We start from the raw sequence: 22,923 nt of genomic DNA, 5'->3' as shown, positions 1-22,923 counted from the left end.
TCTAATCTCTCCCCCGTTTACTTCGTCTTCCCCACGTCGAGGCCTTACCCTCTGTTCAGAGCAGAGCAGAGCAGAGCAGTGTCTGACTGCACCGTGAAAGATAAGCAGCTCATCTCGTTTGCAGAGGCTATAAATAATTTGATCTTTTTGGCTTTCACAGGCAGAGTTCACATGCCGTTACTCTGAGATTCAGAGACATGCTCAGAAAGTGCTGTCTGAATCCTAACGCAAAGCACCTGATCAAGCCTCCCTGATGGAGCATCTGGATCAGGCGGCCAACCGCAGTGCAGGGTGCATCTGTGTACAAGGATAATTTGCATTCAAATCCACTAATATGCAGGAGATATGGCTGAGCCCTGTATAATCCAGAGATCAAACTAAAAACAGGAGGAACACGGATGTAATCCCTTCTCTGAACAAGCGGCATAGCGGAGTTAAAGGAAGAGTACACCGCGTCCTAGAGAGCATCATACCATGCTAGATTTAAGAAAATGGCTTTTCGTAGAGGGGCTTACAGCTGGTAATAGGAGTCAGGGATGAATGCGGTTTAACATTGTGCCGTCCCCATAGCTACAGCTGTGGCCGATCGGCTCCTTTGAGGAAAACAGAGCTGAGCTGACTTATTAAACGCAGTGCTCTCAAAAACTGAATTCAAAACAAGCACATCCATCTCAGCAGAGCAGTCCCCATTAGAATGCGCTTAGCGCTGTCTCCGTCGCAGAAACGACCTGACGCTGGTCACGCCCCCTCTGAATCCTCATCACGTTGATTCATGCGCTGCTCTTTCATATAATGCAGGCTGCTATTGATTCTCCACATCTTCAGTTGTTTCCTTGCTACCTGGATCAGGACCTCAGCATGGCTGCCCTGATCAATCCATACACAGCAGTGTAACTGTAATCTTATAATGGTATTAATTAATGCAAAAGTAGCTTCACATGATGTAGCAGTCAAACTATATCATCTTTTAGCTTAGGATATTTTCTTTCAAATTAGACCATTTTCACGTTTCTGCGAGCTTTCGTTCGTAAATAATCAACTGTTTTGTCACGGATGTGAACAGGAAATGCGCTCTCGAACAGAGAAACACGCGATCTCCAAGCAATCGATCAAAGCGTGCTAACGTTTTAGGACGGGTCAATGGCATATAAATCATGCCCGAACGTTAGCGTTTGTCAGTCAAGCCAAACCATCCATTCAGAAACCGAGAAATTTGACAGGAGGCTGATCTCTCAGGTTGATGCGCGAGCTGGATTGATTGAAGTTTTTTCCGGGCATACTTCATTTCCCGCATTCCGCTCAGCCTTTCAAAGAAGCTCCTTTGCCCATGAGCGTGGAAAGACGCATACACACGTGCACCGCCCGTGGTGATTTACATGTACATTTATTCATTAACAACACCCACCCCCCAAAACGCAGTTTGGTCCCCCCCACTTTGAAAATGTCTCCTGCGCCCCTGGACAACATCAAGCAGTCCAGCCCACTGATAATATACACTATATTGCCAAAAGTTTTGAGATGTCTGACATGCGCATGAACTTCATCCCATTCTTAATCTGCCGTTGACCCACCCTTTGCAGCTATAACAGCTTCAACTGTTGGGAAGGCTTTCCACAAGGTTTAGGAGTGTTTATGGGAATTTTTGACCATTCGTCTAGAGGCACATTTGTGAGGTCAGACACTGATGTTGGACAAGATGGCCTGGCTCACAGTCTCCGCTCTAATTCATCCCAAAGGTGTTCTATCGGGTTGATGTCAGGACTCTGTGCAGGCCAGTCAAGTTCCTCCACACCAAACTCGCTCATCCATGTCTTTATGGACCTTGATTTGTGCACTGGTGCGCAGTCATGTTGGAACAGGAAGGGGCCCATCCCCAAACTGTTCCCACAAAGTTGGGAGCATGAATTTGTCCAAAATGTCTTGGTATGCTGAAACATTAAGAGTTCCTTTCACTGGAACTAAGGGGCCATGCCCAACCCCTGAAAAACAACCCCACACCATAATCCCCCTCCACCAAACTTTACACTTGGCACAATGCAGTCAGGCAAGTACCGTTCTCCTGGGAACAGCCAAACCCAGACTCGTCCATCAGATTGCCAGACAGAGAAGCGTGATTCATCACTCCAGAGAACACGTCTCCGCTGCTCTAGAGTCCAGTGGCGGCGTGCTTTACACCACTGCATCTGACGATTTGCATTGCACTTGGTGATGTAAGGCTTGAATGCAGCTGCTCGGCCATGGAAACCCATTCCATGAAGCTCTCTATGTACTGTTTTTGAGCTAATCTGAAGGCCACATGAAGTTTGGAGGTCTGTATGCGCACCTCAGCATGCTCTGGCTGCTCTGTGATTTTACGTGGCCTACCACTTCATGGCTGAGTTGCTGTTGTTCCCAATTGCTTTCACTATGTTATAATACCACTAACAGTTGACCGTGGAATATTTAGTAGTGAGGAAATTTCATGAATGGACTTATTGCACAGGTGGCAACCAATCATGGTACTACGCTTGAATTTAGTGAGCTCCTGAGAGTGACCCATTCTTTCACAAATGTTTGTAGAAGCAGTCTGCATGCCTAGGTGCTTGATTTTATACACCTGTGGCCATGGAAGTGACTGGAACACCTAAATTCAATGATTTGGAGGGGTGTCCCTGTCCCAATACTTTTGGCAATATAGTGTATTTACCACGGTATAGGGCTGCCCCCTAATAGTCGACTAACCAATAGTGAAGTAGAAGAGGCTTGGTCGACCAAGATTTTATTAGTCGGTTAGTCGCAGAAAAAAAAAATCCACTTCACAGGAAGTGGCGAAGTCACGCAGGAACGCTTGAGGAACAGATCGTTAACGGCAGGAAATCCAAACATTCACCTATCATTCATTGACCTCAAATATCACTAGAAACATGTTAGTAGTCGCAACTTTACAAGTCCGGTCGATCTAATGTTAGCCTAGTCCTACATAAATGTGCGCTATTATTTGGCGCATATACAAGTGCTTGTGGGAGCACGCTTACTGCATTTAACTTAAAATACTCCGTCATTTTGGTCATACAGATAAGAGTAATGCAAACTGTAAAGGGTTCACTTTTATTTCTGCAAACTCACAATAACAGCAAAACGTTGCGCTTTTGTAAAATAATGAAAACAATCAGGATGCACTTTCTGCCGTCTCGGTCTCAGTGAACTTGAGCAAGTAAAAAACATGAACCAAAACTCAGTGTATACTTGCCTCACAGACACGAAAAAATATCTATAGAAAGCTTGAAATGTGTACTTTTTTGAATGAACCAAATCTAAATGGAAAATAAATATTCTCAGATTATGTAATCTGTATGAAACATATAGACGCATCCACTACTGTGGAGATGCCGAGTCAGCATCGTTGACTTAATCTCTGCAGCCGGAATCACAGAAAACATTATCAATAAATTATTAAAATGTTTCCTTGCTGCTTTTTTCACGACTCACTCATAATCATTACATTTGCGCTATGGCAAACTTTATGTGTGCGCTTGAGTGCTGATTAGGCTATGTATTATATTTAGGCAATTAAAGGCTCATTATTATGATTTATGGCTAAACGCACGATTAGTCGACTAATGGCTTAAATGAACGACTACTAGTCGACTAGAAAAATCTTTAGTCGAGGGCAGCCCTACCACGGTATTAAATCTCTACTGGTTGACATGGTATGGATGCATGGTATATACAGTCTTACCGCCCAGCCCTAGGCCGCACCATCCCAGGCTGCTGTCCTCTGCTGGCACCTTGAGCTCAGGGAACAGTGGGAGGTATTGTTGACACATGAAAGGCCATCAGTGAAGGCAGGGGGGGGGGACAGGGCTGGCACAGGAGAGCTGGGTGCAATGAATACCAAGCTTTCAGCTCATTTGTCACCACAACCCACACAGACCTGCTCCTGAGACTGCACGCCTGTCCTCCCTACTCAGGCCTGCCACGGGCTCTTCATGCAACACCAGACAATGTAGAAAGGAGCTGGAGCCCCACTGATGATTTTTTTTTTTTTTTTTACATTTGTGGTACAGCTTATAATGTGCAAGTTATGGTAATCACAATCAATTCTGCTAAAGAGAATGAAAGCTATAAATGTTGGATTTAGAATTAAAAAAAAATAGAATGGCAAGCAAAGTGACAAATCTAACCACAGGGTATTTACTAATGTGCATGTTTAATCCACTATGAAACTTGTCAAACCTAAAAGGTTTTGTGACAAGGGTTTGGCAGTGAAAGAAACAGATAGTGAGACCTATTTAAGGAAACTTAATAAGGGTTAAATGGTATCCAACCGCATTTTGAAATGCCACAGGGAATAGGATTTCCTGCTCTATTGCACAACATATTAATCACAGATTACCTCAAAAATGAGCCACTGTGCTGGCTCGTACATCTCAAACAAAACACAGAAAAGAAATTACCTCAAGTTTCCTGAGGTAAGATTTTGATCATAAACAATATGGTTTCTGGAAAAAAAGAGCAAGGCTCAGAAGGGCTGTTACACCCATGCTGAAGTCTTTCGTCACTCATTGGCTGGCTGGAAATGTAGACTGCAATTTGCCAACTGCATGCAAACAGCTGCACAAAATTGTTAGCATAACAGAAATCCCTAGCTATAGTGGAAGTCAGAATCCAGCCCAGGATCATGGCAACCCAACTAGAGGTGACAAGGTGAGTTTAACGGGCGACTTAAGTTCTTTTAAGTGGTTTTGTCACGGAATGGCACAGAGACAAAAATGTAAGATCCAAACGTAGCTTTAATTGGGTAATCCAAATACATAATCCAGGCAGGCAAGGGTCAGAGTCCACAGAGCAGTCCACATAAAGCAAATTAAACAGAAACAAAAGCAGGTGACATGAAATGAAACCTCAATGACAAAAGCAGAAACAAACAGGGTATAAATAGACAGACACAAATGATCAAACACAAAACAGCTGAAAGCAATGATGGGATGATGAGTCCGGGAAGTGTATTATGGGAAATGTAGTCTGTGGAAAACAAGATTCCGGGTTGGAGTGCCCTCTAGTGGCTGATTAGAGCACTCCCACTAGTGATCATGACAGGTTTCTTTTAGGGCTGCCATCGACTAAAGATTTTTCTGGTCGACTAATCGCACATTTATTAATAAACCATATAAATCATAATAACGTAGACTTTAGCCTTTAATGCCTACATAGCCTAATCAGCATTCAAGCACACACAAAGTTTACCACAGTGCACCGGCAGAGGTAATGATTACGAATGCATCGGGGAAAAACAGCAAGGAGATTTCTTTAACATTTTAGTAATTAATTGATAAACTAGTGTTTTCTGTATTTCCGGCTGCAGTGATGAAGTTGATGGTGCTGACTCGTCAATCTCCGCATTAGTGGATGTGCCTATATGCACATTTCATATGGATTACATAACTTGAGAATATTTGTTTTCCAGTTGAATTGGTTCATTTAAAAGCAGACATTTCCCTTTCTATAGATATATTTTCATGTCTGTGAGGCAAGTTTACATGGAGTTTTGGTTCTTTTTGTTTCTTTTTTTGGGTGTGCTCAAGGTTCATAGAGATAGATGGCAGAAATCGCAACCTGTTTGCTTTCAATATTTTACAAAAGCACAATGTTTTGTTGTAATTGTAAAAGCACACAAATAAAAGTAAACTCCTCACAGATTCAAAAGATCTATTACTCTTATCTGTATGACCAAAAATGACAGAGTATTTTAAGTGCAAGTGATTGCACCAGCGCCTCCATGTTGACGGTCATGCAGTAAGTGCGCTACTATTCAGCTTTCACACTCCGCACAAACACTTAAATAGCCCACATTTATCTACAATTACGTTAAATCGAGCGGTCATGTAAAGTTGCCACTACTTATATGTTTCAGATGATAAGCCATATTTGAGGTCGATGAATGATAGGCGAGCGTTTGGATACCACAGAGACCAGCTAGTAACGATCTGTTCCTCACAGACTACGTGACTTCGCAACTTCCTGTGGAATTGTTTTTCTTCAACTAAATGACAAATAAAATTTTGGTCAACTAAGCCTCTTCTATTCGACTATTAGGGGGCAGCCCAAGTTTCTTCAATCGTTATGACTGAGAACTAGAAAAAGTTTTTTTCGGTAACACTTTACAATAAGGTTCATTAGTTAACATTATTTAACTACATTAGTTAACATGAAATAATAATGAACTGAACTTATACAGCATTTATTAATGTTTGTTAATGTTAATTTCAACATTTATTAATACATTATTAAAATCTTGTTAACATTAGTTAACTAACTTAGTTAACTTAGAACTAACATGAACAAACAATGAACAACTGTATTTTCATTAACGTTAAAGAAGATTAATAAATACAGTAACAAATGTATTGCTCATGGTTAGTTCATGTTAGTTAATACATTAACTATTGTTTAACTAATGAACCTTATTGTAAAGTGATACCTTTTTTTCTATATACACAAACCATCATTCCGTTTAAAACAAACATTTCATGCATTTAGCATTAAAAAAAGAAAACATTTTTATGTATTTGAGTAATTAATTTTGTCAAAACAGCCAGATTTTATCCATCAGGATTTGATTTCATATTTTTGTTTATTAGTTCTAAAATGGGCTTTAGAGGTGGTTAACGTTAACACATTTTGATGAAAAAGAATTATGAAACCAGAATAACTTGCACTGATAAATTGTGCACAATAATGTTTAAAGTCAATAAGTTCAATGTTCATGTTGTCTTTAAGCTAATTTAAAAAAAACTTAGCAAAGTTTGCTTGTATTCTACTAAAAAATTAGAATATTCTGTAATGTTCAAAAATAATTTACCACAAAATTTTCTTCAAAGCACAATGGTCAGGATCAGGTGTTGGTGTGCGCCTAGTCAATGACATAGTCTGACCTACCAACAACAGCAGAAATAGTGTACAAGTTCAGTGCCAAAAAAATGTGTTGCCCTCTGGCCAACACAGAGAGGAGAGTCATGTGTTTGAGCTCAGGTGTGTCAGATCAAACTAAACTCTGGACATTTCCACTCCTCTGAACTGCTGATCAGCCTGGGGACGAATCAAGGGCAATCAGCAGCTTCAAAGAAGCTTATTACTGATACCAGACCTGGCAGCTAAAAGGATGGGTGAAAATAAATGAAAGAAGTAAACCAATGTAACGAAAACACACCGATCCCCTCTGTTCCAGTGTGAAACAGCTACATTATTAGGCTCATTAGAGAAAAAGATATTGCCAGAGGGACATCACAGGGATTCCCCCCTGTGTAACAGATGCAGCCCATAATAAGCACAGTTGACAGGCTAATAATAATGCAGTGGATGTAATTTAGTCTAATTCTCATTAGAAAGGGAGCATGGAAGAACTCCCGGCAGTTATAAAGGACACGCACAAATAACTGGCAAAACGGCAGTTATAGGGGACACGCGCATGCACAACATCTGGGGTCAAGTCTTAAAATTACCCCTTCATTTTGGTGTAATATCAGGAGAGTAAAGCTCAAGCACAACCAATCAGATGCACTAGGGCTGAGCCTCATTGCAGGTTTGATCTGATATTAGACAGAGGTACAGTGCCATTTACTCTCCTGTGGTGCAAATCCGAGTTTAAAGCTGGAAAGGCAAGATAATCAAAGAGCAGATGTTGCAAAGATCTCCTTCTGGCTGTGATTCATGATCTAATCAACACACCTGTTCATCAGCACCATGAACGCCCTAAGAAAAACAACTTTGGCTTCTACATGAATGCAATTAAGAGCAACACTAAAGACAGCTTGAAAGAGCTGAGGTGTGTGATTCGTGAAGATAACTGACTGATAAGAGATGGCTCAAAAACTATTATTCCCCTTGTTTATTCTTAACGGTTTTCAACCTTTGAGACACCAAAAATGCAGATGGGTCATGCAAAATCTTTATGAATTGCATCTTATGTATGGCATATATTTTTTTAAAAGATCTTGCGCTAAATATTCAAGCTTAAAATATGCAGCTTCTCTTGTGCTCCACATACTGTGAAATGTAGGCGATTGTCATGCAAAAGAACACTGCAAGGACTATACTCCTGGTCATCCCTGGAGGAACAGTAGTTTGTTGCAGTGTTCTGAGTGCTACTGGTATTCTTTGCTACTAGTATGAGTCAATGAAGCCAATGAGATCCTGAGGTGTATATCTTCATTGAATGACCTGGCTTTTCCCCTAAATAACTATTGTTCTTGTTTAACTTCCAGAAATACTGGAGGGTCTAATGGGGGGAGGGGGGGCAATAGGGTGGTTTTCTAATCAGAAAAGTTCATAACCACTGGTCTACACATCACTTTATGGAAAAAAGTTCTGTACATCCCAAAATCCATTGTTTCATGTTTGGGGGAACTCAAAAACAGGGTTATTATGGACATTTCCAGAATGACAGTATTACAACATATTATGACTGCACATTTATAAAAAAAAAAAAAAAAAAAAACTGAAAACAAAATAAAATAAAACTAATACCCTCACCAAATCAAATTGCATGGCCAATGGTCTATTTAAACTAGTCAAGTGATGTCTTCTTGCAGTGGGTGAACAGAGAAATTACTTTGAAGGTAATGCCCCTCATCCAATTCATCAGCAGTCGGGGGATTAGAGCTGTTATATTACTAAAAAGCTTACGATCTTACGGCCAACGGGGGGATTAAACACTTCTCGTAAAATGAAGAGAGGAAAAGCAAACCATCTGACAGAGCCATTATAACCCCCCCCCCCCCAACACAAACACAGCACAAGCAAACAGACAGCAATCAGACAATGTGTTTTTCCATTCCACTACGCTACTTTTTCCACCGTTTTTGTAAGCGCGTTCGACTAACGTCTTTAACCGTTGCACTCACGTCTCTTTTGCAGCATTTCACAAGAAACAACCACCAAGAGTGCAGACTGGACACAGGCTAGATATAGCCTGCTTGCCTCCATTACCACAGAGACTGTGACCTCCAGTGATTTAATCACTGACGGTGTGAACGGGGCTTTATAGGTAGAGAGAGCCTGATCATCAGATCAAGCTGAAGTCAGACGGAGCATGTAAAACAAGCTGGAACGACATTCATAAGAGTCTCACATGACTGACTACTGAGGAGGTATAAAGTCCTTTTCTCCACTGACTCCTTGCTAAATCCACTTGTGCTTCATTTGTGCAAAGTGCCTTGTTATGTAGCTTAGATCTGTAATATGTAAATTTAGCTCTGTCATTAGTTTAGTATGTGGGCTTTGTCTATATTTACAACAAAGCAGTGCACAATACAAGTACACTACCATTTAAAAGTCTGGTGGTGTCAAGGACGCATTAAATTAATAATAATAAAAAATATATATTACAAAAGTCTTCTATTTCAAATAAATGCTGCTTATGATGAAAATAGTGATGCAGTTTATCAAAGGAATCAAATACATTATAAAAATATATTCATATAAAAAAAAAAACATATTACTGTTTTTACTGTATTTTTGATCAAATAAAATGGAGCCTTGCTGAGCATAAGAAACTTTAAAACAATTCTTAAAAATGCACTGACCACAAACTATTGAACAATAGTGTACTTAAACTATTTTGTTCCATTGTTTTGTACAGAGATTTCAATCATTTCATATGGTATGACACTAGAGTGAATAACTGATCAGAAGCAGTGTCTAGCAAAAGTGAGTGGATAACGATAGTGATTTAGCAGATTTGTAAATAACAATACTGGTTCTTGTTTCTTACCCAGCTCCAATCATCAGTGAACGTCTGACTGCGCCGTCATTCTGCTCTATGTCACAGTTAGGATACTCTTCTCCGGTTCATTTAGTGATCTGCATCACAGAATAGCCTGTCATACCTGAAACAGATGAAACAGAAACAGTAATGAGGTGAGGTGTGGAAATAGAAAAATCTGAAAATTTTAAAGAATATTTTTTCCTTATACTCAAGAAACCCATAGCCAAATCCATGTGGCAATGGGCAATACTGGTTCTTGTTTACCAAAGTTTGCTTACACTTTATGTTCACTTTATAACATTTTTTTGCAACCTGAAGAGTTATCACTGTGTCCTTATATCTTCTGAGATGGCCAATTTCAGATATCATCTATTAACACCAGCGAAGCCCGTTTATCGGTTGTCCATTTGCGTCGATGGCATATACGCTTCCTGGGAAAACATCCGATTGAAACAGCTTTAACTGCTTCCACAGGAGGACAAGTTATTCAAACCACATATTAAATGTACTATCAAATATCATCTGATGGTGTTGGCGGTTGTTTTAGTTGACTGTTTGGTGGAACAAATGACAAAGCCAGCAATGTTGTAAGATGTTAAGATGAGATCAACTCCAAGCTAATTGGGCAGTTATCCATAAATAAAATCTGTTGTGAGTGAAAATGAAACTGGCACAGCACATTTGGCCTAGGCGTTAAGTACACTTTCACGTCAAGGAACACTGACTTACAGTCTTTAAATAGACCATAAATGATGGAGAAGAAACAAATACATATTAGTAATTGCATTCATGATGAATTTACAGGCTTTTCGACAGCCCGGTCGTTAATGTAGTGACGATCCATCAGCCACAGTGTGTGGAGAGTGACTGCAACTCTTCACCCCACAATTAATCTCCGCCATAACAGTCTTCCAGCACCCAAGGAGAGGCTTGTTAAATTAAAAACTGCAGTAAATCACACCGTAAAGAGGCGATTGATCTTTTTTATTAAATGGGAATATTGACGAAGCACTTAAATCAGATATTTTCTAGTTTATAACATTCTGTCGGATACAAGGCTTATTGACGGGGCTCCCATCCGTCACGATGTAACAATGTTATGGCATATAAAAAGAATAGATATACCATGAATTATTAGACATGTAGATAATTTATGACGATTCAGCCAAGCAGGGTTTTAAAAGGCTACATAAGCAACACATTTTCACTGTAAAATTTAATGCTTCTCAGTGCACATCACGGATACTGAACTTCAGGTTGTCTGTCTGGGAGTCACAGCAGCAGAATCTCAGCATGTTAGTGCTAGTTAACACCTCATTTACGCACGGATGTCTGCGGGGCATTGTCGGCAGTTACTATTAAAAGCCTCATCTTTCATGCTTGCTTTTTCACCTAAATCACAAAGAAAAGATAAAAATCCTAGCAATTTAGAAATTCTTTCAGGTCATACTCTGATGGACTACAAAAGAAGGAGGGCTACAGAAAAAAATAAGCATGACATCACATATCAATGAGAACTTGAGTAAAGCTCAATGTGCCAGGTCACTTCCTCTAGCTACTGATAGTAATCGCTTAAATACGATGTAATGTCCAATATGTGAAATAATCATTCTTTTGAGCATCTTTTCAATGAACCAGTTTCATCCAGTTCGCAAATTCACTCCGAACAATCAGTTCACAAATCAAACATCACGCCAAGGAAAGGCTAGTGCAAATGTCCTGGTTTTTAGTGAATAACAACTTCAATTTCATTCTGTTTCTCACACAAAACTATCAAATGACAAATGAAGAGAACAGAAAGTCATATTGGTTTGGATTGAAACAAGGGTGAGTAAAATAACAAAACTATTTAGTTCATATTTAATTAGCTCAATTAATACTATGATTCAACTACCCTTTCAAGCCGGCACAAACCAAAAATTGTGAATGCAGTTTTCTTCCCTATTTTGGCACACCTGAGTGAAACAACTTCTCAAACAAGAAAAAAAAAAAAAAAAAAAGAAGGGTGGGATTTTGTCCATCTGTAATCTATTGGATTGTTGTTGTTGTTTGTTAATTGTTATAATTGTTTCATGTAAGTGACAGGTTGCTGGAGGGAAGGGATTGAAATTTGTCTAGCTATTGGAAAACTATTATGACCAGCCGTCCTGCCAATCTACATGTCATAATTTGTAACATTCCATTAAAAAGAAAAATTGTCAATTTTGATTTCATGGTGACTTTAAAGGGTTAGTTCACACAAAAATGAAAATTCTCTTATTATTCACTCACCCTCAAGTCATTCAAAAACTGTAAGACTTTCGTTCATTTTCGCAACACAAACTAAGTTTTTTTTAGTAAAAAAAATTTCAAGTAAAATAAGTGTTGTTTTTTGTTTTGTTTTTAATTTTTGTCCCTCCTCTGAAAGTCCAAGCAACCAAACTTTCACTTTTTTTTACATCAGAAAGTACACACATTATATACACATTTTTGGGGTGAACTACAGTGGCATGAAAAAGTATGTGAACCCCTTGAAGAATCTGTGAAAATGATAATTATTTTAATAAAATAAGAGGGATAATAAAAAATGCATGTTATTTTTTGTTTAGTACTGTCCTGAGTAAGATATTTTACATAAAAGATGTTTGCATTTAGTTCACAAGACAAAACAATAGCTGAATTTATTAAAATAACCCCATTCATAAGTATGTGAACCATTGATTCTTAATACTGTGTGTGGTTACCTGATGATCCACGACTGTTTTTTTTTTTTTTTTTTGTGATGGTTGTTCATGAGTCTCTTGTTTGTCCTGAGTAGTTAAACTGAGCTCTGTTCTTCAGAAAAATCCTCCAGGTCCTGCAGATTCATCAGTTTTCAAGCATTTTTGCATATTTGAACCCTTTCCAGCAGTGACTGAATGATTTTGAGATCCATCTTTTCACACTGAGGACAACTGAGGGACAATGGTTCAAACATTCACTGATGCTCCAGAAGGAAACACGATGCATTAAGAGCCGAGGGGTGAAAACTTTTGAATTCAAATATCAAGGTAAATTGTACTTAATTTTTCTGCCAGGAAACATGCAAGTATCTTCTGTTGGTTTCGAAGGGCAGTACTAAATGAAAAACAATGATATTTAAACAAAATAAGAAAAATTGTGACATCTTCATCCTGTTCAAAAGTTTTCACAGATTCTGCAAGGGGTTCACATACTTTTTCATGCCACTGTATTTATTTTAACAGGTCAAACCACACAGTCTCCATTGTTTCATCTACACACACAAACGTTTAAATCATTCATGTTTGTCAAGAGGTTAAAAAAAAAAAAAACATATTCAAAGTGAATGAATGATCCATTTAAGTACAGGTTGTCAACCCTGTCCATGTTTAATGTTCTCCATACACCAAATAAGGATGTACTTTAGCTAAAAGCCCTATGGGTTAGTTACTGTTCAAAGCACACGCCATATATGAGAGAGAGAGAGAGAGAGAGAGAGAGAGAGATGCACTTTTCGTTTACGTGGCAGCTCCATCAGGTCACTTATCTCACTGGAATGTGTGTATGAACTGAGGTCCTTTTAAATCCAGCCACCATCACACCTCAGCGCACACACATACACACTCTTATGAACAAAAGGCAATTACAAAGCTAATCAAATTAGTATGGAGACAAATCTCAAAAGAAGAGAGTGGAGTTTAAAAGACTAAAGGAGAGAGGAGGAGATTTTGAAGAAGAGTTGAGATGTTGGGGGCGGGGGGAAACAAGAGTTTGAGGTTGCAGAGTTCATTCTGAAGAATACACAACAGCGAAGCTTTTTCAATTCTCCTTTTTTAGAGACAGGAAAAACTATCATCAACACACTTCCAGCTGAAATATCTGGTAAATTTCCCAAACATATTTTTACAGACTCAATCAATGGCTCTCACAGAGAGGTAGACATGCATTGAATATGAAAACAAAGAATACCTCGATACATATCTACTCTATAAAAGCAACTATGATGTTCTTGAGAACAAGGACATATCCAGGAGTCCTTGTCAAGTACGTTCACAATGTGCAGAAGTGTGGAATCCATTAAGACTGAGAGTAACAAGAGTCAGCACATAGCCACATTCAGAGGAAATCATCTCACACTTCATCTCCGCAGCTCTGTGTAGACTGCGTTCGAGAGTAATGGAGGTTTCAGCTTCAGATGATAAAAAGAATGAAAGCAGCGAAGGTGGGAGAGCAATAGAAAGAAGCCAAAAGAGAAGAGGCAGATAAAATATTGCCAGTTATCGGATGTGCATTTGAAAGCACCCCATTCTTAACTTACTGTGGGCTGGCAGATTCAGTATCTGTGAGGATGGATTGGACAAGAACATCTTAATATCTGATTCGGAGGAGCCTGGAAGCGGCCAGCCTTCTGTTCAAATAGAAAAAGAGAATAAACACTATCGAAAACAGTCCGAAACCAACCCCTCCTTGAGGATTGCACAGTATCGCTTTACTTCGTCTGGCCGCATGTATACCACGGACAACATTAAAAACACTGAGAGAGCCAAAACAACAGCAACATCAAGTGTCTCAAAAAGGATAAAGACCTCTTTGTTTGACCCTGCGGACACATATCCAGAGCCCCAGCACTTTTTTGTGGCACTATAAATGGCCCGTGTGATCCGGCAGCCCCTCCTCCAGTCAGGCCCTCTCACAGTGGAAATGCGACCCTCACCGTCACAGTGGATTATGGGAACAAAGAGAAGCTGGGAGTTTGAGTGTCGCAGTAGGGGAGATGTGTGGGGCCTGTCATAGTCTCTCAGGGATATGGTGCTCATCTGTAAAATTCCAATGGCTCTTGAAGAGGCTTTGCATACATTCTCCCGTTATCTCTGCGCTGTCTCTTGGGATTCTAAGTCTCATCTCATAGTCTTACTCGGGGCCCAAAATTAACTTTTTGCAACACATGCTAACAGCGGGTAACTGGCTATAAATGTTTCTTACCAGCCATGAAAATGTATTTTACATTGTTTTAATTAACAATACACACTACTGTTTTCTTTTTTTTTTTTTAAATGGTTTGATTTGAATTGTCACATATCAGAAATGGTTAGCCTGACGCTCTTAAACCATGTAATGTTGCAGTTCCTATTGAATTTATAGAACTAATCAACTGAATTTACAGAAGTCAATTCATACTCACATTTGGAGCTTGCGAGGGTTAATTTTGGACTCTCTCTTGCCATCTCTCCATATAAACGGAGAAGGGAAATCTGCACTCTGGATCAAAGGCCTGCGACACTTTAGCAGCTGCTTCATAAGCGATTCCTTGCCGGGTGTCTCTACCTAAAGATATCTCATGATTTTCAGCAACTCTCTCTCACAACCTCCCCCTCTCTCATTCATCCATCGCCCTCTCCTTCTGCATGCTTTCTGGTAGATGTTATAACTTAGTTTTCTTATATCTGTGATCTCTCTCTGCTCTCATCATCTAATCTCAGAGCTCTGTGAGAGTTAGGCATGGTAAATTAGGCAGCTTCAAATAAGAAAAAGTGTGGCATAGAAAGCAAAGGAAATGTATTTTCTCTTTTGTTTCTTGACATCTCGTACTAATGCCACAATCAAGTTCAGTTGAAGTACAAATCAATTCAAAAGCAGAGTCATTCTTACAAGAGACCTTTTCCGCAGCACCACTGTGAACTGAAGACCCAAGGCGTTCTCCTGAAAACTCTCGCCATGAACAAGCCTATCCAAATAACACCCTTGAAAGAAGCTCTCTTGGAGTGCTCAAGTGCAGACAAAAGGGCTCAAAAGGAAACTTAAAGGCTACTCACACCAAATGCAAATGTGGATTGCTGACAACTCTAGTAACACTCAAGTAACACTATCTACACAGAGTGCCAGGGCTCCCAAATAATTTTTTATTAGAAGCACTGTAGCCCCGTCCTGAAAATGTTAGCATCACAAGCAGAAAATTTAGGGGCACACCGTAAATTGACCTGCAATGCAACTGTTCACATTTAGAGCTTTGAAGTGCTGGAACAAGTTGTGTGAAGCACTTGAAAAGTATCTGAATTTCACTCTCAAATGGCTGTATGAACCCTGAAATGAATAATGTAAATTTTGACATTTGACTATTTCTGCCACAATACCATGGTTACGGTTAGCGTTACCAAAGTCCCTTTAAGACAAGTCATTTCACTCGGCGGCCATCTTTGAAACGCCTCTCGGGCATCCTGGGCATCATGCAGCTCCTATCTCTTTGAATGGGGAAAAATCAAATTCTCCAAAACTGTTCGCCAACCTTACGATTAAATTTCATATTTGAAATCACCAATGAAATCTAACAACAACCGGCTCATAAATTTAGTTTCTAAACGCTCGAATCATGACAAAAAAAACAAAAAAAAAACTGTATTTTTCAGGCTGGATCAAGCTAATGCGCATGCGCAGACCTAAATGCGCGTCTCTTCGGAGGAGCGCGTCTGACTGTTTCTATAGAAACCGGTGATTCTAACGGCTGCTGAAGTGATGCGATGACTTTACCAGTCGGCGATTGGCTCTTATTTAGAAGGCGGGACTTATTCCGCCACATTGCGCGTTACACTTTCTCCCATTCAAAACAATACGAGTGACACGTCTTGTGTTATTCTATAGTTTTGGTGTTACTAAATTAAATCGTTGGTCATTTGTGGACTGGAAAGCCTTCTGTAACTTGTTCATTTATGGAACAATGTTTCTCCTGGTTTCCATGTCAGCATTGTTTGATCAAATATGGTTTGTAATAGAGAATTGTCCACAATTTGAATGCTTCTCACTAGATATCGCAGCAATGTTATTAATCCTGCGGTGAATTCAAATGCTTTCTCACTGGATCTCCCAGCACTCTGTAGCAACGTTTTGTGTCATCAAAGATCGGCCCGTGAGTGTCTGGTCTGAGGTTGTGCTGCTTTGTCTGTTACTGGTCCAAGCTGATAAATGGTCCGTGCAGCACAGCTCAAACAAGTAACGCGGTTTCGTTCCGCTTTCATTTCATTTGCCATTTCTCAAAAAAATGGCAGCTCTTATCAGATGGTCGTACCAGTGTGAACTCTAACAAAATTTAGTAACACCGGCAGGGAAAAAAGATGCAAAATGCAACCATTTGGTCGCAGTCTGGAGTCTAGAGTGCATCAACATTTTGTACATTTGATAAAGGTGTTTCTTCAACTGTGGACAATTGGCATGTGGACTTTTAGAAAATAAACTTTCTGAAAGCACACACTTTCACTCTGGTAAAGTATTCCAGATTTCTCTAGTCATTTAGTCGGCAAGCTTGCATCTGCCTCCATCCAATTAACAACAGATTTAAAGAAGTCCCCACCCTACATTTGTGTTTAATTGTGATCATCTGTTTAACAGTGATGTACACAATATTGAAGAAAAGATCTGCCGCTGCTTCGGTTTCATCGCGACTTTAATTTGTCTACTAACAATGTCAAGCAGTGGACAAACATGTATTACATGGGGAATTCTGTAAGTTTTGTCATTTTTTCTGAAGGTAATAAACATTTCCACCACATAACACATTATGTATCATGTTTAATATCTTTCTGTGATGGAAATCGCATTGATAGAAATTACATTGATTTTTTTTTTTATATAATGGCCAACTTCTTTTTCTTGCCAAGGCTAATTTATTTTAACACTTTAAGCATAATTTAACAAATTTACAGCAGGATAATATTGAAAATGTGGGTCTGGGACAAGGTAAAAATAGAACTAACAAAACAAAAAATACATAAAGGGCAGTTATGCAAAAACAAAAGTAATGAAGTAAAAATGCATTATAAGAAGTTTTCAAGGTTACCTTCATGTAACAAAAAGAAAAAAAAGTTGAAATCTGTTTAAATAAAAATCGTCCCCTGGGACATAAAAGTGCCTTAAATTGAAGAAATACGTTTATACCTTAAAGAGAGGAAAACATTGAATGCTTATTCCCTGAAACTTAAATCTGCAGAAAAGTCTGCAGCAAATTCAAGCTCTGTATGAACTGGACCGTAAGGACAATCTGGGAGAGATTAGTTCCATCAGAGTCACCAAAGGCCAGCAAATTAAAAAAGAAATAAGTACCTTTTTAAGTCCAGGCTAGATGCGTTGCATCTCTCTTGATGCATAAACAACCTCGATGCCTCACATATTAAAGAGCTGCACTAAGGCTGATATTTCAAAGTTCTGCCTCAGGAGGATGAAGCAACCTCTCTTCAAACCAAATACGTGGGATCGCACAAATAAAACAAACAGACGTTCGGTCAGACGGCCGTGGGCTCGTGCCTGACTGCCGGGGTATGTGTGCGATTATTCACTGATGACGAGTTCAGATGGGCTAATGCTTCAGTGATGGCACCGAGCATGCCCACTCGCAACCCACCAGCTCGAGCAGAGTGTTACTCATGGCAGCCTTCTGCCGATTACAGAGATACAAACCCGAAAAACACACAAAGGCACAGGTGCATCTCATGACCTCCAACCCTCGTGTCAGTCCTGAGAGTAAAAGTGCGTCTTCCGGCTGTCAACGAAGAGATAAGCGCCGCATTCTCTGCACCTTGTTTGCTTATGAAAGGAACTTGCGTGGAATACTTATCAGCTGATGCTTGAAATCAAAAGCCTTTGAACAGAGTGCTTCAAAAAGTCAGAGCCATATCACAGCATCTCTGCAAGGGTGATATGAGGGCAAGGACAAAAATGCATTGCAGCCGGAAAGAGCTTCTGAGGAGCAGACAAGAAGAGGGAGAGGATTATTCATCCATATCTGAACTTTGCATAAGCGCCAGGCATTATTTACTAATCAAAGGCTTGGTATTCATATCAGGATTTATAATTCATTTTCCATGAGAAGAGACTGTCACAGTGGGGGGAAAATCAAAGACAGAGAGAGAGAGACTAGGGGATGGAAGAAGCCGTTTCGTAGATATAGATGATGATGATCTTCAGCGAGCATCTGGAATCAAGTCTTCCCATCAGTCTCTCCTGAGGTCTTTTCAGTGCAGCAAATGAATGTTACCAAGCCTGGGGCTGACACCACACAAATCAAATGCTTGAAACAAAACCCCACAAGCACAGAAGAACTGTCGAAAATTCCTATTCTTGTCATAGTGACAAAGCTTCTCTGCACAGAGGCTGTAAATGACAGCTGGAAGTGTTCTAGCATGTCTGTACTGTGGTCTGTCGGTTTCTTAATGCTGTTTCTATGCAAAAGGCAGAAAACACAGAGCTGGTGGGAAGGAGGTGCAAGACAATCCACTATTTACAATCTACCAACATCAATAGTACCAGTACTTTGGTCAATACCAAAACATAAAATTACACAGTGTCAACTTGTTAAACCTGTAAAAAAAAAAAAAAGAACTGAAAAGAAAATGTGTGCCATGGATTAAGATCTTATAGACTCAAGAATAAAATATTAATTTTACTTGTTGAAAATAGGTAGGTCATACATAAACAATGTAGGGTCCATGTGCATAAATTAATTTGATCTTTTACATACATACATACATACACACACTGATAGCTAAAAAATTCACATTTATCAGGCTATACTAATAGGACCTGTACATCGTAAATTCTTGGGAAGCACCAAAATTCAAATTCTGGGCCGAAAAAAAACCCAAAATGCTTTTTAACATTAATTTATTATGTTATAGCTTTTTTGTATAATTTAATTAATATTCGACTTTTTAATGAAATTAAAATGCATGCCAGTAAAATAAAGTAACCACACTTTGATTGAAAGTAACACTAAAATTGGAGAGAAAATATTTTATTCAATATCAGTATATTATTCTTTATTCAATTCTATGCAACCAGATTTAACAGATTTATTTTTTGACCAATTATCCAAATAATGCATAGTCCTACAAAGCTATTATTATCAGAACATGTGAGCATAGTGGGGGACTTTGTTTTTCCAGTGAGCATGAGTGGTACACGAATGGGCCGTGAGCAACTGAGCTTCGCAGGAATATTGAGCGGAGCGATAATTTTCGGTGGACGAAATTTCAGTGCAATCCTAGTAAATTCTTACACAGAACACAAACAAAAGGCAAATGAAATTAGGTGGAAAGAGGAGGCCTAAGGCTATTTTTCATATAACTTCACATTAATATGAAGTATCCAAGAATTCACATTGTGTTTTTATTAATTTTCTCCCTCCTTCTATGGACATTTAAATCATCATAAATTAAACCCAGAGGAGAGATGAATGTGTCACTAAAATCATACCTAATTCTCATTATAAAGCCATCAGAACCTAGAGGAAAATGAAATGGCAGCTCAGACTCAGAGTTTCTTAACAGATGCAGAATCAGGAAAGAGTTAAGAGACAGACGTTCAGAGAACCGCCACGGCTTGATTAGCCAAGCTTATCTAACAGTGACAAAAAGAAAAACTATTGAACAAAGAAAGTCCTTTCGGATGGATAAGATGAAGCGTGTGACTGAGGATGACATTTAGGAATTAACTTTAATCCCAATGCAGGGACTTGCAACACTATAGACATTTCAGAGCTGTTTCCAGTGTTTTCAGAGCTTACTCAAACAACCATTATGACTGGTTAGAACCACTCAGAGACATTAATTAGAGACGACAAACTAGCAAACAAAACGGAGTTAAACAGTGCTGACACATCAGAGAGCGGTTCTATATAAAGCCTTTGGTATGCATTCAGACAGCAGCATATGGCAAGTTCTCACAGGCCAAACATGAGTGACTGTGACAGAAACCACGAGCACAAATGCAAAAACATTGACGCATGAAGGCTAAATCTGCATTATACTTTCATCTCATCAAACTCTCCCAAAAACACCCCCCACGAAATGTATATAAATATTAAGGTTTTCTTTCTGCAAGCTTTACTAGGATTTTAAATTTTTACTTGCCATGACAACATTTTCAATGGCCTTTTCAAAATAAAATAAAAAAACAAGACCAAAAATGTTAAATTTAAATATAAAATATTAAATATTATTTATAATATTAAATATTTAATATATAAAATAATTTTTGGAATTTGCAATAACAGGCTATCTCACGTGTAACAACAACAATCACCAGGCCATTGGCGCCCTCTGCAGGCATTTGTTATCATAATGTACAAGTTGACTGTGTTTCTATGTACATTCTGTATTTTAACAGTGTTGTTCTATAAAACCATATAATTACTTGCTTTTGATACTTTATTTGAACCTATTCTATTTCTATTACCCATTGTTCAGCATTTTTGTTTTACTTTCAGTCAAATAAAAGACTATTTATCCAGTCATATATTTCCTCATTGAAGATTTCTTAAAAATAATGTTAAAATAGTTGTCTTGTCTCGTTCTCATGAACCCAGTATTGTGTATCCTCTCATCTCGTAAGCTAAGTGTATCGTCACACCCTTATAACAGTTATAAATTTATGAACTACTTTACTGAAAAACTACATCTATGGTAAGTGTCACCTTAGTTATTTATAAGATGTGATAGCAGCGTCACTGTTATACTTTATGTAGGTGAACCTGTGGGAACTGTATCAGAATGCCAAGCAAAGCTGAAAACCTTTAACGTAAGATAATTATTTAGGCCAGATGTGTACAGACTTTTTCGTCATAACTCAGTGCTTCCCACACTTAGACTTTACTTGGGCAGGCCGCCCAAGTATATTTGGAGACACATTTTTGCTTTTATTATTTTTATACTCTTATACTTTTAAATCCACCCAAGATAATGAAACCATCCGCGATCGAATAACTAGTCGTTTCGTACCTGCTCCTTATGTGTGCGTCAGAACTGTTTACTCCCGCTAACATTCCCACAGGCGCTGCATTTTGCAAAGTCACAAGGCGGCGCTGTTGCGTGTTCTACAGGCTCGCGCTACAGAGCTTCAGACTGCTTAAAAGTGATTCTCAATCAATGAAAAGCGCAGATTTATGCCAAGCGATTGCTAATGAACTCAAGTTGATGAATTATTACAAAGTCTACTTCATGGCCTTTATATAAAATGTTTAAGACGGTTGTAAGAATCTGAAGGATCAGCCTGCAATAGTACAGACATTTCAAAATAAGAGTACCTGTGTATTTCGGGCTTGTTTATAATTAAAAGTCACACGCTAAGTTTTTTCTTTTTCTTTTGGGCGTTATTGGTATTTTGATTACACAATAAATTGTATTTAATTTGATTTCCATTTAATTCATAGTAAATTGCAGTTTCCCCCACAGGAAGAAAAGACTAAGAACATTATTTGACACATATATTATTCATTTTATAAATTTTACTAGTAAAATCTGTGTCCCATTCACTGAGAGAGACACTATATGACAGCAAGGAGAACATAGGAAAAGGTGAACCATTTAAATGCTGTAATTTTGCATAATTTACAATGCATAATAATGCATAATATTAGTATGTAATTAAATGTAATCATATGCTATGTAATTAAAATTAATTTCAATAAATAAAAATACTGTTAAACATCACACATTATTTGTTTGTCACATGTAGTAGACCATTTTTGTGCCTTGGGTAATAGGAGGATTTTTCACCCAGCTACCACCGCAAGTATATTTCAAACCTGTGGGAAGCACTGTAACTATTAACAATGAAAAATGGCTATATCATTGTTTGGCATTACAATGGGTGTTTACTGTAAACAGAGAATACTACAACTAGTTAGCGCGGACTAGCAACTTAACATCCTATTACAATACAGACAGAGCTCCACACTACAGTAATAATAAATAAACTGGGCACTGAGAAACATCACAACGAAACGGCTTGGGATTCGTTTTACAAACGACTCATTTAATTGACTCCGAGTCGACTCATACATTTGAGAGACAATAACTTTATATACGGTGCACTTTCAGATTTAAAACTTTGCAGGATGTTTTCATTCACTTAGGGCTATGTTACACACTACATGAAAGGTAATTTTCAAAAATCCATAATAGGGGCACACTTTAACATAAAATGCCACAAAACATTCATGAATATTCATAAAACAGAATGCAGATTTCTTTTTTTTTGTTTGTCTCTGGATCACCAATGAGCTAAAAAACAATAAAAGGTAATCAGAGGAAGCCGCTTGACTCTTCAGCCGCTCATCTTTTAAACCTTCTGATAACACCCACCTCCCCATTGCTGAGCTCCCTACCTGGCATCATGGCAGTCAACAGGGAGAAAAATCCTCTTACTGAGCATGT

At 38.7% G+C, this 22,923-nt stretch overlaps 1 protein-coding gene across 2 annotated transcripts in view; it reads right to left on the bottom strand.

Moving 5' to 3' along the window:
• The window catches only part of glceb (glucuronic acid epimerase b), a 55,285-nt gene that overhangs the window by 14,165 nt on the left and 18,197 nt on the right, over positions 1 to 22,923 (bottom strand). The window contains exons 2-3 of one of the 2 annotated variants that reach the window (XM_048184467.1): positions 14,043 to 14,132; positions 9,752 to 9,866 (exon numbers count right to left, since the gene is read on the bottom strand). The gene's annotated coding sequence lies outside the window, so the exon portion shown is untranslated. The remainder of the gene's footprint in view (positions 1 to 9,751; positions 9,867 to 14,042; positions 14,133 to 22,923) is intronic. The other variant, XM_048184466.1, reaches the window with a different exon arrangement.

This window comes from Megalobrama amblycephala, linkage group LG3 (genome assembly GCF_018812025.1).
Source record: "Megalobrama amblycephala isolate DHTTF-2021 linkage group LG3, ASM1881202v1, whole genome shotgun sequence".
NCBI classification, from domain to species: domain Eukaryota; kingdom Metazoa; phylum Chordata; class Actinopteri; order Cypriniformes; family Xenocyprididae; genus Megalobrama; species Megalobrama amblycephala.
The sequence above is the reverse complement of the archived record's forward strand: the minus strand, read 5'-3'. Positions and strand labels throughout refer to the sequence as shown.